Source organism: Oncorhynchus mykiss, chromosome 7, assembly GCF_013265735.2.
Source record: "Oncorhynchus mykiss isolate Arlee chromosome 7, USDA_OmykA_1.1, whole genome shotgun sequence".
In the NCBI taxonomy this organism is placed as follows: domain Eukaryota; kingdom Metazoa; phylum Chordata; class Actinopteri; order Salmoniformes; family Salmonidae; genus Oncorhynchus; species Oncorhynchus mykiss.
Genome location: NC_048571.1, coordinates 29,685,922 through 29,704,295, shown reverse-complemented (window position 1 = coordinate 29,704,295; position 18,374 = coordinate 29,685,922). Strand labels below are relative to the sequence as shown.

General features: G+C 40.9%; 1 pseudogene; it reads right to left on the bottom strand.

Annotated features, from left to right (window-relative positions):
* Window positions 1–1,239: 1,239 nt before the first annotated feature.
* On the bottom strand, window positions 1,240–17,880 carry LOC110527616 (annotated as a pseudogene).
* Between the last annotated feature and the right edge of the window lie 494 nt (window positions 17,881–18,374).

Genomic DNA, 18,374 nt, shown 5'->3' with positions numbered 1-18,374 from the left:
ACAGAGTCTCCCACCTCAGCTGTAGATCTCTGCAGTTCATCCAGAGTGATCATGGGCCTCTTGGCTGCATCTCTGATCAGTCTTCTCCTTGTATGAGCTGAAAGTTTAGAGGGACGGCCAGGTCTTGGTAGATTTGCAGTGGTCTGATACTCCTTCCATTTCAATATTATCGCTTGCACAGTGCTCCTTGGGATGTTTAAAACTTGGGAAATATTTTTGTATCCAAATCCGGCTTTAAACTTCTTCACAACAGTATCTCAGACCTGCCTGGTGTGTTCCTTGTTCTTCATGATGCTCTCTGCGCTTTTAACGGACCTCTGAGACTATCACAGTGCAGGTGCATTTATACGGAGACTTGATTACACACAGGTTGATTGTATTTATCATCATTAGTCATTTAGGTCAACATTGGATCATTTCAGAGATCCTCACTGAACTTCTGGAGAGAGTTTGCTGCACTGAAAGTAAAGGGGCTGAATAATTTTGCACGCCCAAATTTTCAGTTTTTGATTTGTTAAAAAAGTTTGAAATATCCAATAAATGTCGTTCCACTTCATGATTGTGTCCCACTTGTTGTTGATTCTTCACAAAAAAAAAAAGTTTTATATCTTTATGTTTGAAGCCTGAAATGTGGCAAAAGGTCGCAAAGTTCAAGGGGGCCGAATACTTTCGCAAGGCACTGTATATTCTTTTCCATTACTTAGATTTGTGTGTATTAGGTATTTGTTGTGAAATTGTTAGATATTACTGCACTGTTGGAGCTAGGAACACAAGCATTTCTCTACACCCGCAATAACATATGATTTGATTTATTATGAAGGTCACTTGTGTAAAATGTACTTTTCCCCACTCACATTTTGACATTGCGTATGCATATTCAGTGGTCTGGGTACTTCCAGACAATGTCAAAGGCCCGTTCTGGTAGATCTGAACCTAATGCAGCTTGGAGTGATCAGATGACGGAAGTCACCTTTAGGTGCCAGGTGTAACTGAGGCTATAGATGCTCCATATCCATTACTTTGAGTGTTTGATAATATGACTAAATGTGTTTCTGTGTTGCAGGGGCAGTCAAATGGAACAGCAAGACCACAGAACATGACATAAGCAGAGCTGTGGGAGACCACCTCAAGCCACCACACCTTCAGCAGGCTGGAAAAGTGGGATTGATACTGTTTTTCATACTAAGATGGACCAAGAGTCTGTTGATTGGTCAGTCATTGGGTTAATTTGTTTCGCAATATGTTCAAAACAAATCAAGCTTTATTTATACAGCACATTTCAGACATGGATGCAACACAATGGCTTCACAGGAAAAACTGAAAAACAGAAATATTTAGTACACAAACATATGAGGATTAAATTAAACAACTTAAAGACAAACTGAGCATCCTAAGGAAATGTAATTGATTAAAATGTTAAAATATCCAACCCAAAATATTAGCTTGTTTTTTAGGAGGGGTTCTGAAAGACACTATGGGGGTGTCCACTGGAAGTTGACTAGTAACAACAACAGGGACCCAAAAGACACCCACCATGAGACCCACTAAATCTGCCCAAGAAGAGAAAAACTAAAGAAAAACCCACACCAAACTTAGACAGGAAGCCAACCAAAAAGGTCGATGGACGAAAGGTGTTGACTCTCCATATCTATCAAGACAACTAGAGCACTGGGCCAGACACTCTTAAATAGAACCTGGACCAGCTCAGGTGAAACACCTTCCCACTAACGAGATGGACAAGCCAGCACAGGTGTAACATATACTGACTAACGAGGTGACACCAATCGGTGCGTCCTACGCGCTAACGAGCTATACGCGCTAACGCGCTAAAGTCCAACCTCAAAACATAAATGGAAAAACCAAAGACTAACACCTTAAAATAATGCGCACCACCAACAGAAAACAACATCCATTTCACAATATAATCAACTACAATGCTTCACCTTCACCAATATAAACATGGTATCTACTGGCTATCAACAATTAAAAACAAGGGGAAAAAATGATTTTTTTCCCTTCCTAAAACCCACTAGCTTCTAGAACTCTCGTCCCCTTGGAACGAGCCCAAACAAAACTCATCTCCAATACGGAAATTCAAAATAATTTGTGATCCATGGAACACACTGGCTAAACACAAAACACAAATCTTTTTGACTGCCCAACCTTGAGACAATCAGAAACCAAGTTGTCCTCACCATGGACACAAGCACCAAAACCCCTGTTGTTTTGACAAGTAGCAATAAATCACTGATATCGATTAGTGGGGAAATCAGGTTGTACTTGCTGTTGAAACTAACATCTAAAAAAACACATGGAAATGGGATATATCTTTTAGCTCACTGGTTCTAGGACAACCTGCCGAAGACAGTCAGCTACATTTGGGAGTGATGCATTTAAATGTAGGGATCGCTAAACAAAGGAACGCAACACTTATTTGTCATAACTCAACGATATCATGTTAAAATCAATTGTGCGAGAGGAGGGAGATGAGTTTGCACGTCCTGTTAAAACTAACAGCTCAAAAACCACACGGAATCAGGGAGTAATGTGTACATCCCTGGTTAAAGGACAATTTGTAGAAAACAGCTAGATACATTTTGAAGTGTTGTATTTTGATTCAAGTGGGTCACCAACATGGTAAGTGTAACACAACTATTTTTGTGTTAGTCACTTTTTGTTAAATCACATAAATAGTACTCTTCCATTTCAGAGCCTGGATTTTCCCCCTGAGGCTAATATCCATATGTTGAAATCAAATGATAAGGGGCAAACGTTTAGGTTTCTACATTGTGACATTATTAAAATACTCCTACTACAAAGTGTTAACATTCAACATTAATTCATTGATATCATGAAACAACTCCTTCATGTATTTTCTGATGTTTGATCAGACACCTTTTATCAGAGTATCTCTTGTCACATTGATTACAGCTATAGGGTTTCTCTCCTGTGTGTGTTCTCTGGTGTAAAGTAAGCTGGCCAGATGTAGCAAAACTCTTCCCACATTGATCACAGCTATATGGTTTCTCTCCCGTGTGTGTTCTCCGGTGTGATATCATGCCGCTTAGCTGAGTAAAACTCTTCCCACATTGATCACAGGTATAAGGCTTCTCTCCTGTGTGTGTTCTCTGGTGTCGAGTCAGAATGCTGGATGTATTAAAACTCTTTCCACATTTATTACAGCTATAAGATTTCTCTCTTGTGTGTGTTCTCTGGTGTTGAGTCAGACTGCTAGATGAGGTAAAACTCTTCCCACAATGACCACAGATATAAGATTTATCACCTGTGTGTGTTCTCTGGTGTTGAGTCAGGCTGCTAGATGAGGAAAAACTCTTCCCACATTGACCACAGATATAAGATTTCTCTCCTGTGTGTGTTCTCTGGTGTACTTTTAGATTGCCAGATTGAACAAAACTCTTCCCACATTGAGTACAGCTATAAGGTTTCTCTCCTGTGTGTGTTCTCTGGTGTGACATCAGGCTGCTTAGGCTAATAAAACTCTTCCCACATTCATTACAGCTATAAGGTTTCTCTCTTGTCTGTGTTCTCTGGTGTGATATCAGGCTGCTTAGGTGAGTAAAACTCTTCCCACATTCATTACAGCTATACGGTTTCTCTCCTGAGTGTGTTCTCTGGTGTGATATCAGGCTGCTTAGCTGAGTAAAACTCTTCCCACATTGAGTACAGCTAAAAGGTTTCTCTCCTGTGTGTGTTCTATGGTGTATCTTCAGATGGTTAGATGTAAAAAAACTCTTCCCACACTGAGTGCAGCTATACGATTTATCTCCTGTGTGTGTTCTTTGGTGTACAATAAGATGGCTAGATGTATCAAAACTCTTCCCACATTCATCACAGCTATACGGTTTCTCTCGTTTCTCTCCAGTGTGTGTTCTCTGGTGTGATATCAGAGTGCTCAGCCGAGTAAAACTCTTCCCACATATACCACAGCTACAGATATAATATTTCTTTCCTGTGTGTGTTCTCTGGTGTGATATCAGGCTGGTTGAATGAGTAAAACTCTTCCCACATTGAGTACAGCTATAAGGATTCTCCACTGTGTGGATTCTCTGATGGATTTTAATGCCTGCTGAGGAGGTGAGTCTCTTCCGACCGTCAGAGCAGCAATGAGATTTCTTCCCTGTGGATCTCTGCAGGTGTTTCTTGAGGTGTTCTGATGTGGAGATACTCTTCTCTGCCTTGTCAGCATCATGAGGTTGTTGAGGCTCCCCAGAGGACCCACGGTAGTCATGTCTCTCTCCTGTGTGAACAACAAAGTCAGACAGATGGTTAAAGGCCCACAACAGTGGAAATCCATTGTAAAAAGTGATGCCAACAGCGGAGTCATGATATTGTACAACAATTGACGTCTGTAATGAATGTAATGATTATTTGACATTTGTCTTAAAATGAGCAAGAACAGACATATTTTGTCTTGTTTTCACATTAGTAGTAATATCAAGGATTGTAGGCTAGAAATAAGTTATTAATGTTGTTGAAACTGTAAGCGGTGTGCCAGATGACTTTTGGTCTCCAATATAGGCCCCTTTCTGCGTTTAATAAAATTGCGGCACGAGGGGAATGCAAATGCAATTTGGTTGTAGAAACTCCTCCCTGCTAATGAGGAAACCGCTAGTTATGGATGTAGTATATCAACTAATGAGGAAACCACTAGTTATGGATGTAGTATATCAACTAATGAGGAAACCACTAGTTATGGGTGTAGTATATCTGGTAATGAGGAAACCACTAGTTATGGATGTAGTATATCTGGTAATGAGGAAACCACCTAGTTATGAGGGTGTAGTATATCTGGTAATGAGGAAACCACCTAGTTATGAGGGTGTAGTATATCTGGTAATGAGGAAACCACTAGTTATGGATGTAGTATATCTGGTAATGAGGAAACCACCTAGTTATGAGGGTGTAGTATATCTGGTAATGAGGAAACCACTAGTTATGGATGTAGTATATCTGGTTATGAGGAAACCACTAGTTATGGTTGTAGTATATTTGGTAATGATGAAACCATTAGTTATGGATGTAGTATATCTGGTTATGAGGAAACCACTAGTTATGGATGTAGTATATCTGGTTATGAGGAAACCGCTAGTTATGGATGTAGTATATCTGGTTATGAGGAAACCACTAGTTATGGATGTAGTATATCTGGTAATGAGGAAACCACTAGTTATGGATGTGGTATATCTGGTTGTAGAAACTCCTCCCTGCTAATTAGGAAACCAGACACTTCAGAACAAACTTCCTTTAGATGTTTTGGGGGAAACAATGTTACCATGGTTACTGTTGTTCCATGTTGTGAATGTTATCCAATGTGTTACTATGGTTACTGTTGTTCCATGTTGTGAATGTTATCCAATGTGTTACTATGGGTTATAGCAGTATGGCCTAATAATTTGACATAAATTAACTTGTGAATATTTTTTGGTTGATACTTCAAGGAGTCTTACTATTCAAAATCAGAAAGCCTAATTATCCTTGGTATAACCTTAAAACAGTACTATACCGGGGAAGCCCTTCATGTTGGAGGGTGTTTCTACAGTACTATACTGGGGAAGCCCTTCATGATGGAGGGTGTTTCTACAGTACTATACCGGGGAAGCCCTTCATGTTGGAGGGTGTTTCTACAGTACTATACTGGGGAAGCCCTTCATGTTGGAGGGTGTTTCTACAGTACTATACTGGGGAAGCCCTTCATGTTCTAGGGTGTTTCTACAGTACTATACTGGGGAAGCCCTTCATGTTCTAGGGTGTTTCTACAGTACTATACTGGGGAAGCCCTTCGTGTTATTTAAACCTTCTTAAAACAATTCCACATAGCTTTGAAGGACCTCCCCCTCAGACAAGGCTTAGGCTATAATGGGTTAAACTATCTGAAACTTACATTACTCTGAGACTAGTTATCTAGGGATCTTACATTACTGTGAGACTAGTTATCCTGGGATCTTACATTACTCTGAGACTAGTTATCCTGGGATCTTACATTACTCAGACTAGTTATCCTGGGGAATAGTTTTAATAAATTTGCAAAAAATCTAAACCTGTTTTTGCTTTGGCATTAAGGGGTATTGTGATGGCATTATGGGGTATTGTGATGGCATTATGGTGTATTGTGTGAAGATTGATGGGGATTTAAAAATAATCAATTTTAGAATAAAGGGCTGCACCGATATTACATTTTTTTGCCAATATTTTCCTTGCCCCAAAAAACAATATTGATAACCGATATTTAAAATTTTAGTGGCCTTTTAAGCATTCTAGTACAGTTAAAAAGTGAACACACACAGACGCAGTGGTCTAAGTCACTGCATCTCAGTGCAAGAGGCATCACTACAGTCCCTGGTTCCAATCCAGGCTGTATCACATCCGGCTGTGATTGAGAGACCCACAGTAGTTGTCTGTTATTGGTGTAGAGCGGACGACAAAGGAGAGGGATCCCACAGTAGTTGTCTGTTATTGGTGGAGAGGGGACGACAAAGAAGAGGGATCCCACAGTAGTTTTCTGTTATTGGTGGAGAGGGGACGACAAAGGAGAGGGATCCCACAGTAGTTGTCTGTTATTGGTGGAGAGAGGACGACAAAGGAGAGGGATCCCACAGTAGTTGTCTGTTATTGGTGTAGAGAGGACGACAAAGGAGAGATTCCACATGTGGATAGGAAGATACAGTGGGGTAAAAAAGTATTTAGTCAGCCACCAGGCTGGGAATACTGAATCTGCAATAGGTAAGCAGCTTGGTTTGAAGAAATCAACTGTGGGAGCAATTATTAGGAAATGGAAGACATACAAGACCACTGATAATCTCCCTCAATCTGGGGCTCCACGCAAGATCTCACCCCGTGGGGTCAAAATGATCACAAGAACGGTGAGCAAAAATCCCAGAACCACACGGGGGGACCTAGTGAATGACCTGCAGAGAGCTGGGACCAATGTAACAAAGCCTACTATCAATCAGTAACACACTACACCGCTAGGGACTCAAATCCTGCAGTGCCAGACGTGTCCCCCTGCTTAAGCCAGTACATGTCCAGGCCCGTCTGAAGTTTGCTAGAGAGCATGTGGATGATCCAGAAGAAGATTGGGAGAATGTCATATGGATATATTCATGCTAGTAGCTTAGCATCTCTCTCCATTGAATACAGGCGGTTGACGACAACAACCCTCATAGAATATAAACAATAGATTACAATAAAAAGATGAATTCACCAATCCAAAGACAGGATAGGCGGAGCTAGACAACCCGCAGTGCCGCTTTGTGGACATCAACTCCCCTTGTTATGGCTGAGAGACATTTGTCAGTATATCCATAATCTTTGGTGTAGCCAATCAAACTCACATGGCACGGTGTGTAGTAAAACATCACTACATCAAAAATCACTACATGCCGTGCCCCCCAGTCTGCGGTCAGCAGATTGACCCTTCTCAAATAGATATGTTAAGTCACTTTTTGGAAACGGAACGGAGAAAACAAGGGGTAGCTTGCTCTCTACCTCGTCTGATTCTAGACATAATTGTCATCATCCTAGGGCCCTCCGTTGAAGAGGTATTGACGAGCCAACTCCGAATATCCAAAGTTAAAAACAAATTTAAGGCGGTACTTACTGGTGTTAATCAGATCTCCTATCTCCACCTCTTCATCATTCAATGTGACAGTAATTTCCCCTTCCATCTTCACTCCAAAAACTGCATCCTCCCCTTTCTCTTCCTTCACAGTAACATCCTCCTCTTCTTTCACAGTAACTTCCTCCTCTTCTTTCACAGTAACATCCTCCTCTTCTTTCACAGTAACATCCTCCTCTTCTTTCACTAAAACGTCTTTCTCTTCTTCTTTCAGTGTCACAGCCTCACACTCTACTTCTTGTTTTACTGTGACATCCTCTTCTTCCTTTTCCTCTTTCACGATAATGTTCAGCCCCAGAGCTTCTTTCTCCGTCCAGCAGACCTCCTCTTCTTTAACAGGAGGGGAGACGTTTAGGGAGCTCATGGTCGGCGGTGTTAGCTAGCTATCATTAGCGACTAGGCTAGTGCTAACTTAACCAGCCAGATACTATAGCTGACTAATACAAAATAACGTAATATTAAATTAAATAGGTTAACAAGTAGATACGACAGAAGTGTGTCTAAAACACAGTAGCTAATATAGACAGAAAACGTATAAATAGCTTGAATCGTTCGGCTATGTTGTCTAGCAGGCTACCGAGGTGGTTGACGAGCTGTTTCTGAAGAACCGTCCACTAGAATATACGTCACGCTGACAGCGTCGCCTGAAAGACGCACATCGCCGTCTGCAGACTGGAGGGGAAACGCAGTTTTATTTTCAGACAAAGATTATTTTAAATGGATTTAATTAAATAATACTATTATATTGAGACACACAAAGACCTGAATGTGTTGATTGATTAGTGTGAATAAAACATGTTTACTACAGCACATTTAAGGCAGTTTCATTAAGTCTTAACTAAATCTAAATAATTAGCTAGCTACTGTCAGTCTTTTCTGCTCCAACATGGTATAACAATACATCATGTAGATGTATATAATGCACAGACTAGGCATATACTGCTCCTACATGGTGTAACAATACATCATGTAGATGTACAGTACCGTTCAAAAGTTTGGGGTCACTTAGAAATGTCCTTGTCTTTGAAAGAAAAAAATAATAATTAAAATCATTTATAAAAACCTGTTTTTGCTTTGTCATTATGGGGTATTGTGATGTCATTACGGGGTATTGTGTGTAGATTGATGAGGGGAAAAAATAATTTCATCCATTTTAGAATAAGGCTGTAATGTAACAAAATGTGGAAACAGTGAAGGGGTCTGAATACTTTCCAAATGTGCTGTAAATATAGGGGCAGTACTTAGTGACATCACTTCCTGAAACAGGAGGTACAAATATATAACATAGGTTCACAATATCAACATTCAATGTATCAAAATATATGACCAAGCTGGAAGTGTAAACACCAGCCCAGCCACAATCCTAGAGGTTCACTGATGATTAACCTCCTCCTTCACATCTGACTCCTGATGATCAACATCCTCCTTCACATCTGAATCCTGATGATCAACCTCCTCCTTCACATCTGACTACAGTGATCAATCCAGAGTGTCTTCTTTTTTGGGGAATCCCGATGGATGACGTCATCCAATAGGCCGTCATCACCACCGCCCACAAGTTAATAGTTATCAATAGGAAGAACATTAGCAATATGTCCTGTCTGGTGACTTGTTTCGTTTGATGGATTTAAATTGGCAGGTGTAAAAAAAAAACAGCTGATTTCAAACAGAGGAAAAACCTTTGGAATTCTTCAACTGTATCAAAGTCTGTGGCCTGTGATGTTGGGACAAATGATAGTCCCTTATTATACAAGAGACATAATTCACAAATTCTACAGCACAACGGCAGAGTCATGTCTTAAGTGTAAAACGAACAATGACTCAATATTCCTTCTGGGAATGTTATGACGTCATAAAGTTATGGGAGGGGTTAGAAAGTTGGCTGTCAGAAGTACAGTTATACAATGTAAAATTACTTTTAATCTGTCTGTGTAGTGAGATACCCCAGAGTTGGACGATACTTTTCTCGTCAATCATCTTAAAAATTATACTTTATTAATACCTGGAAATCAACCAATCCTCTGTTGTTAATTCAATAGAAAGGTCAAATGCTTTATTATTTAAAAGTTTAAAGTGACAGAGAGAAATAAAATGGTGCTGATGCTGGTCTGGGCAGGTGTGATGTAGTTAATGAAGATGGAGGTGTGTTCTAGTGGGTCTGGTCAGGTGTGATGTAGTTAATGGAGATGGAGGTGTGTTCTAGTGGGTCTGGGCAGGTGTGATGTAGTTAATGGAGATGGAGGTGTGTTATAGTGGGTCTGGGCAGGTGTGATGTAGTTAATGGAGAAGGGGGTGTGTTCTAGTGGGTCTGGGCAGGTGTGATGTAGTTAATGGAGATGAAGGTGTGTTCTAGTGTGTCTGGGCAGGTGTGATGTAGTTAATGGAGATGGGGGTGGGTTCTAGTTGGTCTGGGCAGGTGTGATGTAGTTAATGAAGATGGAGGTGTATTCTAGTGGGTCTGGGCAGGTGTGATGTAGTTAATGGAGATGGAGGTGTGTTCTAGTGGGTTTGGGCAGGTGTGATGTAGTTAATGGAGATGGGCGAGGTGTATTCTAGTGGGTCTGTGTAGGTGTGATGTAGTTCATGGAGATGGAGGTGTATTTTAGTGGGTCTGGGTAGGTGTGATGTAGTTCATGGAGATGGAGGTGTGTTCTAGTGGGTCTGGGCAGGTGTGATGTAGTTAATGGAGATGGAGGTGTGTTCTAGTGGGTCTGGGCAGGTGTGATGTAGTTAATGGAGATGGAGGTGTGTTCTAGTGGTTCTGGGCAGGTGTGATGCAATTCATGTTTGTATGTGTATGTTTTGTATTGTTTATAACATTTAAAAGTTGCAGTTATGTTTTATTACATAAAACCGATCAGAATGGCGAAGTCAGGTTTGAAGTAATATGGAGGCTCTATTCCCTGTCATGTAAAATACAACAGAAATCATTTCAAGTGTATATCTTCAAATTAAACCAATCGTTTGCACTCATGATTTGTGCGATTAAAGTAAACCAATGTTTTGGAAACATTACATAACGCCATCGAACCAAATATCAAAGAATATTTTCTATACACGGTTATCTTAGCCAGGCAGCCAACATTAGCTATTTAGCCAACGAGCCGGTTCGTGACACTATGGTCAGCGAGCTGGAGCCCAACTACCGGAGACCAGTTAGAAACCAACTAACAAAACCCAACTGCAGATCAAGAGAGCAGAGACATACAGAAGAATGGCAGGGAAAATCCACAAACATTCAAAATAGATAGATTTCTGATGTCAGTCAGCTAGCGCGCAGTAATCCAAAGTGGAAAACCGTACAAAACTCCTGTAGTCCACTTCACAAAGAACATGCTGAAAAGTACTGATGGGAAACAAAGCTTCCTGAAGCATTGATGCTTTCGAGTCCATTGTGTCAAAAATCGATTCATTACTCAAGGCTTTGAGCGACACAGAATTTAGAGCAGCCACATTTTTAAAGATGACGTCCCACACACCGTAGTGCATAGCAGCGTAGCCTTTATGTTCTACTAAACCACTGGCGTTGTTCGAGAACATCAAATCCATGCTGCATTGTAGGTTAATGGTCACTGGCTGACTGATTTATAAATAATAATGAGTAGTTATTTATGATGCAAAGTGATTTGTAGATCAGTCAGTCAGCAGTCGCCTGCACTGTCGGCTGCAATGTCGAACAGGCCCAGTACCAAACCAAACAGGTGGTTGGGTGTTCGACAAAATTAAGCTTCAGACGTCATTGATCACATGCTGCTGATAAAGGGATACAGGCATCGGCACACTGCTTTTAAGTATACTGCTTTGAAGTATACTGCTTAGCGATTTCAAACCATCCCTCGTAGCTCCAGTATCAAACGTAACATCCCCATGAAAAAGTTGACAAAACAAAAAGGAGCAGGCAGGTTGATTTCCTCTGTCGTTTTGAGCCCACTGCAAGAAGGCACCAGAGCCTACAGTGCTATCGGGTTCCCACTAGATAACACAACCACACAGTTCACGAAAAGCATGAGGTGAAGCTTGAGCTAGATATCAACCTAGCATGACCTCATGAGGTTGGCAAACTAGAGCTTTAATAATATTTACATATCTTACATTACTCATATCACATGTATATACTGTATTTTATACCATCTACTGCACCTTGCCTATGCCGCTTGGCAGGGGCGGACTGAACCAATAATTTAGGCAAGGAGTTTGACTCCATCCCAGGCCACCCTGTTTACGTAAACCACCACTCATATTGTAGGCTAACCCTTTTTTTGATGTAACATGTACCAAACTAGTTATACATTTGGCTACTATGTTTATCTGGGAAGAAAGTTATCCACATTACAAAATACAAACATTTTGGGACTGACCAACAAGTAGCCTGTCTGAACACTGACTTTTCAGATTTGCTATGGCTATGGGTGCACCCTCAAAAACTCACTAGGAATACACCAATCATAGCACATACAAATGTACAAGGCTAGACACACAAAACAATTAGCCTACACTTTTTTTTTTAAGAGAATGAGATATTCAGAGTTAGCTGAAATGTTCAAATGATTATCTTTATATTCCAGCATCAAGCATATCAAAAGTATCAAAAAACTTCACACACATCCACTGAACTTGAACATAAGCTACAACAATGTAAGTATAATATAAAAGTCGAAAAGCTCCTCTACAAAAAAATGTAGATTACAATGTTCACACACTGGTGTCCATAAAGCAAACAGAACAAAAATAAACACTGAGTCAATGAAATTGAACATTGGCTACATAACTGCAAGTATAATACGAAAGTCCCAAAACCATGCCTCTGTACAAAAGCTTTAACTCACAGCAAATGTTATTTCCCCCTTGTCAGCCTGTTAAAGAAGAGTCAAAGCAAAGCTACTTCAGTGTAACCAGGAAGTAACTACCACTAGTAAACCAGTAGGCGGCGCAGTAACTCACTGCTCTCTGACATCTTGTCAATGATATCATCTTTGTCAAATCCGTGAGCAGATTGTACTGAGCCAGGAGAAGATAGCAGCATATCGGGCAGTTTTTACATGTGGAACAACTTCTGGTCACCAACTCCACACTTTCATCAGGATCCTCAAAGCCTTCCCCTGATTCATCACTGGCGGCGGCGGCCCTGGTGTTGTACTCCTCCAATGCTGACTGTTTCAGTCTTTCCCACTGTTGTGCTGATCAGTTCAGCCTGCAATGCCTCAACAGAGGCATGTTCATCAAATTCCAGTCTGCAGTTTTGCTGAGCTCCTTCATGGCTGTCTTTGGAAGGCCTTTTCTCTGATCTCAGAAAAAAATACTCTATTATCATACTATCATTAGTGTATCAGTAGGCCACATTAATACAGCTCTGTATATTATTGTAACTTGTAATGCTGGTAATAATGGCACTAATGATCTTTGTCATTTCCTGTGCTGTGTCACACAGGCTACTGTTCATGGATGTATTATGGTTACGTTACTGTAGCCTGTTTCGCTGTACAGTGTATGTGTCATGACCGAATGCTAGCAAGTCCATAGTCTAGGTTTACTATTTGTTGAAACATATTGCCTTCAAGGTCATATTATGATCGCTATGTTGCACTCATTGCTATGATATAATTCCCTCATGAAGACGTAAGACGTGCAAACTGTTTAGCCTACCGGCCGTTGTGTCACTATTATTAGCTAGGCTACTTAGCTAGCCGTGCTGGGTGTCGTGTGTGTGTATCAGTGTGTGTGTTTTTGACTGACCTGGTCCCTTACTGGTGAATATGTTGCTTATTTAGCTGCGTCTGTGGCAAGGGCCTTTCTCTTTTTATATTCTCTCCCTCTCTGCTCCATCTTTCCTTTTCTGACCGTCCATTTCGCAGTGTGATTTGTCTAAAATGTTATCGGTAGAGAAGCATGTTGATGGTTGCTATGTGCGTCACGGAGAGACCTGAGTGATGTAATGTCTGCGCAGGGACACTGCAGCGAGAGAGTGAGAGTCGCGCCTGATGCATGGATTCTCCATCAACTCATTCTTGCTTGCTATATTATCGCTGGTCAAGTTGACTATTCACAGCAGGCCAAAACGACCCTCAGGCCAAAATGACCCTCAGGCCAAAACGCGCCTCAGGCCAAAACTACCCTCAGGCCACCGGGAAATGTACTGGTTCTCCCTACGGCCAGTCCGCCACTGCCGCTCAGCCATCGCTCATCCATATACTTCTATGTACATATTCTCATTCACCCCTTTAGAGTTGTGTGTATTAGGTAGTTGTTGGGGAATTTTTAGATTACTTGTTAGATATTACTGCACTGTCAGAACTAGAAGCACAAGCATTTCGCAACACTCGCATTAACATCTGCTAACCACGTATACGTGACCAATAACATTTGATTTGATTTTCCAGTTAGCTACCAACTTGAAAGAGGGAACTTTAGCTAGTGTAAAACCCACATGGAAAACTGAGATTCGGCAAATAACATATAAAGAGAGGCTTATTTGACACCAAACCAACAACAGTAGATACTAAAACATAAATTGCTAATGTATGATTTAATAAAATTAGATTTTTGATTTGATTAGATTTTCCAGTTAGCTACCAACTTGAAAGAGGGAACTTTAGCATAAAACCCACATGGAAAACTGAGATTTGGACAAATAACATATTGTAACGTCCCTGGGTTTATACGCGGAAATCGACTCAAGCATGCATGCTTTTGCGGCACAGTCGATAGCGCGCCTGACCTCGGGCTAGAAGGTCGAGGTCCCTGCCTGTTTCATTACATTGGTGTCGGAAGTGATCCGACCTTCCATCCACGACAGTGTGTGTGCTTGACCGGTGAGCGCGTTCCTTTAAGATGTAGAGCCGCAAGCTAGCTCGAGGACGCGCTCTTTGAAAGCAGGGTTTATAAGCGCGGAAATCGATTTTGCCGCACGAGCAAGCTTTTGCAGCACAGTCGATAGCGCGCCGGACCTCGGGCTCGAAGGTCGAGGTTTCGAGACCTGTTCCCTGCCTGTTTCATTAAAATATAAAGTGAGGCTTACTTGACACCAAACCAACAACAGTAGTTACTAAAACATAAATGTACGATGTAAAAGGTGGATTTTATGATGTAATGTCAACTTTATACATTTCTATCCCCGGGACCAAAAACTCATGCTTCCTACATTGAACTTGTCTGAACATTTTAAATATACGTTTTATTCAATTGCGGTCTGCGTCTTTCAGGTGATTCTGCCACTGTGACGTATAATCTAGTGGACGGGACGCTTCTTCAACATCAACAGCTAGTCAGCCACCTTGGTTCATTCTAACTTTATGGAGAAAGGTTTATTCAATAAATCTAGCAACTCCTCCCATACTGGGAAAATACAGGAATACACACTCAGAGCACTGTTTACACCTCCAAGGTGCCCCCCTCACACAGGAATACACACTGAGCCTACGAGTCTTTTCTAAAAATTACACTTTGTGTGTTTCGCTCACCTCTTTTTTTAAAACTAGGTTTGAGATGTGGTATCCACTCAGCTCGCTGCCTCTCAGATCAAAGCTGGGTCCATCTGCTCCATTCTCAAAGTGTGGTCTCCCTGAGATCCCAAGTTTGAGGGATCCCTGGTGCACCATTTACCCAGGTCGCCAGGAGTGGTCACCAAGTGAAGATTGACATCCCCAAATGTGGTTAATTTCTTTCATATCAAATGAGGAGACTAACTCTGACTTGTGTGATAAATGTTTCTTAATCTAAATCTTTATTCACTTAATAAGGGAACAGGTCAATACAACATACACATATAAAGTGAATCAATTGAGTGCTCTACAATAATGATGGCTGGTCGACAAATCACCCCCAGATGATTCGTTGAGAGCCCCGATACAAAAGTACAAAGATCTTTTACAGCCAAGATACACCCCTTTCAACCTACATGACCAACAATAGACGTATAGAACGGGTCACAACGTTAAGATTTGTATGAAAGGTACTTATAATTCACAGCAGACAGTATCTGCTGTAGAAACAGTACTCCTTGTGTAGAGACAAGGGTCTGGCCCTGAGGTCATCTCTCCCTGGTACCATATAGAACAGAAACATTAACTCATGCTCTGGAATGCCGTCTAAGTTTTATCACCCAAAAGACATTGTAAATCTCCTGTCAAGTGTTATCTCCCAGAGGCCCATCCTCAGTAGAACACACAGACACAATAGTTATTAAGAACCCTTTATTCTGTTGCATAAAACAACCACTTGATGCAATAAAAGTATTATAACATAATCTTTCAATTTTTGCTCTCTCAGAGTCCACTGAAAGTTGACTAGTAACAACAACTGGGACATAAAAGTCACTTATTAAATATCGGTGATACTATCAACAATAGCAGTGTGCGGTTTCCTTTTTTCCTTCATCTTGTTTAATTGTTGCCATGCACCTGCAAATAAGATTGCTCAGATGTGTGAGTGCCTTTTGAATATTACATTTTACATTTTAACCCACCAATTTTACAATTTCACCCACCATGAGATCCACTAAATCTGCCCAAGAAGAGGCAAACAAAAGAAAAACCCACAACAAACTTAAAGACAGGAAGCAAACCAAAACAGTAACGAGTAAACAGTAACAGCTAACAAAATAACTGGTGTAACACATACTGACTAACGAGGCGACACCAATCAGTGTGCCCTACGTGCTAACGAGCTAGACGTGCTAACGACCTCAAAGTCCAACCTTAAAACATAAATGGAAAAACCAAAGCCAGTAACACCTTCCCCCTTTAAGACAACAACAAATATATCCTATATTTTTGTTGGAAAAGTTTGCGCACCACCAACAGAAAACAACTTCCATTTCACATTATAATCAACTACAATGCTTCACCTTCTACAATATTAACATGGTATTATTTCTCACCTTTTTCTTTCTATAGAATCCTAAAACAAATTTAGTAAAAAAACTCCACTAGCTTCTAGAACTCTCATCTTCCTAAAACTCACTAGCTTCTTGAACTCTCGTCCCCTTCGAACGAGCCCAAACAAAACTCATCTCCAATACGGAAAAACTTGCAGTCAAAATAAATTGTGATGCACTGGCTAAAATCAAAACACAAAACTTTTTGACTGCCCACCCTTGAGACAATCAGCAACCAAATACTCCTTCTACAATGTTTGATATAATGAAAAAACTCCTTCATGCATGTATTTTCTGATGTTTAATCAGATATCTTTTATCAGAGTATCTCTTGTCACATTGATCACAGCTATAAGGTTTCTCTCCTGTATGTGTTCTCTGGTGTGATATCAGGTGGCTTGACTGAGTAAAACTTTTCCCACATTGAGTACAGCTATAAGGATTATTTCCTGTGTGTGTTCTCTGGTGAGTAGTTAGCTGGCTAGATGTAGTAAAATTCTTCCCACATTGAGCACAGCTATGAGGTTTCTCTCCGGTGTGTGTTCTCTGGTGTGCTATCAAGTGGCTTGACTGAGTAAAATGCTTCCCACATTGATCACAGCTATAAGGTTTCTGTCCTGTGTGTGTTCTCTGGTGTGATTTCAGGGTGTGTGGCCAAGAAAAACTCTTCCCACATTGACTACAGCTATAAGATTTCTCTCCTGTGTGTGTTCTCTGGTGTGATTTCAGGTTATGTGGCTGAGTAAAACTCTTCCCACATTGACCACAGCAATAAGGTTTATCTCCTGTGTGTGTTCTCTGGTGTACCAACAGATTGTTATATGTCGTGTAACTCTTCCCACATTCATCACAGCTACAGGGTTTCTCTCCTGTGTGTGTTTTCTGGTGTGATTTTAATTGTCCTGAGAGAAGAAAACTCTTTCCACAGTCAGAGCAGCTAAAAGGTTTCTCTCCTGTATGGATTTTCTGATGCACTTTAACGACTTTTGAGGAGGTGAATCTCTTCCCACAATGAGCACAGCTATAGGGTTTAACTCCTGTGTGTGTTCTCTGGTGTGATATCAGGATGGTTGACTGAGTAAAACTCTTCCCACATTGAGTACAGCTATAAGGTTTCTCTCCTGTGTGTGTTCTCTGGTGTGATATCAGGCTGGTTGACTGAGTAAAACTCTTCCCACACTGAGTACAACCAAAAGGTTTCTCTCCTGTGTGGATTCTCTGATGCATTGTAATGCCTGATGAGGTAAATCTCTTCCCACAATCAGAGCAGCAGTGAGTTCTCTTCCCTTTGGATCTCTGCTGGTTTTTCTTGAGGTGTTCTGATGTGGAGAGACTCTTCTTTGCCTTTTCAGCATCATGAGGTTGTTGAGGCTCCCCAGAGGATCCACAATAGTCACGTCTCTCTCCTGTGTGAACAACAAAGTCAGACAGGCGGTTAAAGGCCCACAACAGCAGAAATCCACTGTAAAAGGTGATGCCGACAGCATAGCCATTACGTTGTACAACAATTGACCGTCTGTAATGAATGTTACAATAATTTAACAAAATGTCTTAAAATGAGAAAGAACAGTCATATTTTCTTCTTGTTTTCATTATTGTAGGCTAGGAAAACGTTATTAAAGTTGTTGAGATCCTAAGCAGTGTGCCAAATTACTTTTGGTTTCCAATATAGGACTCTTTCTGTGTTTGCTGAAATTGCGCCACGAGGGCGATGCACACGAAAATTTGTTTGCAGAAACTCCTCCATACTAACGAGGAAACCGCTAGTTTGGATGTAGCATATCTGCCTGGAGCAAAAATGGTGAGCAAAGATTTGTTTTTCACAATGTATTCTGAATATTACAGCGCACGATCAGGATGCTACTC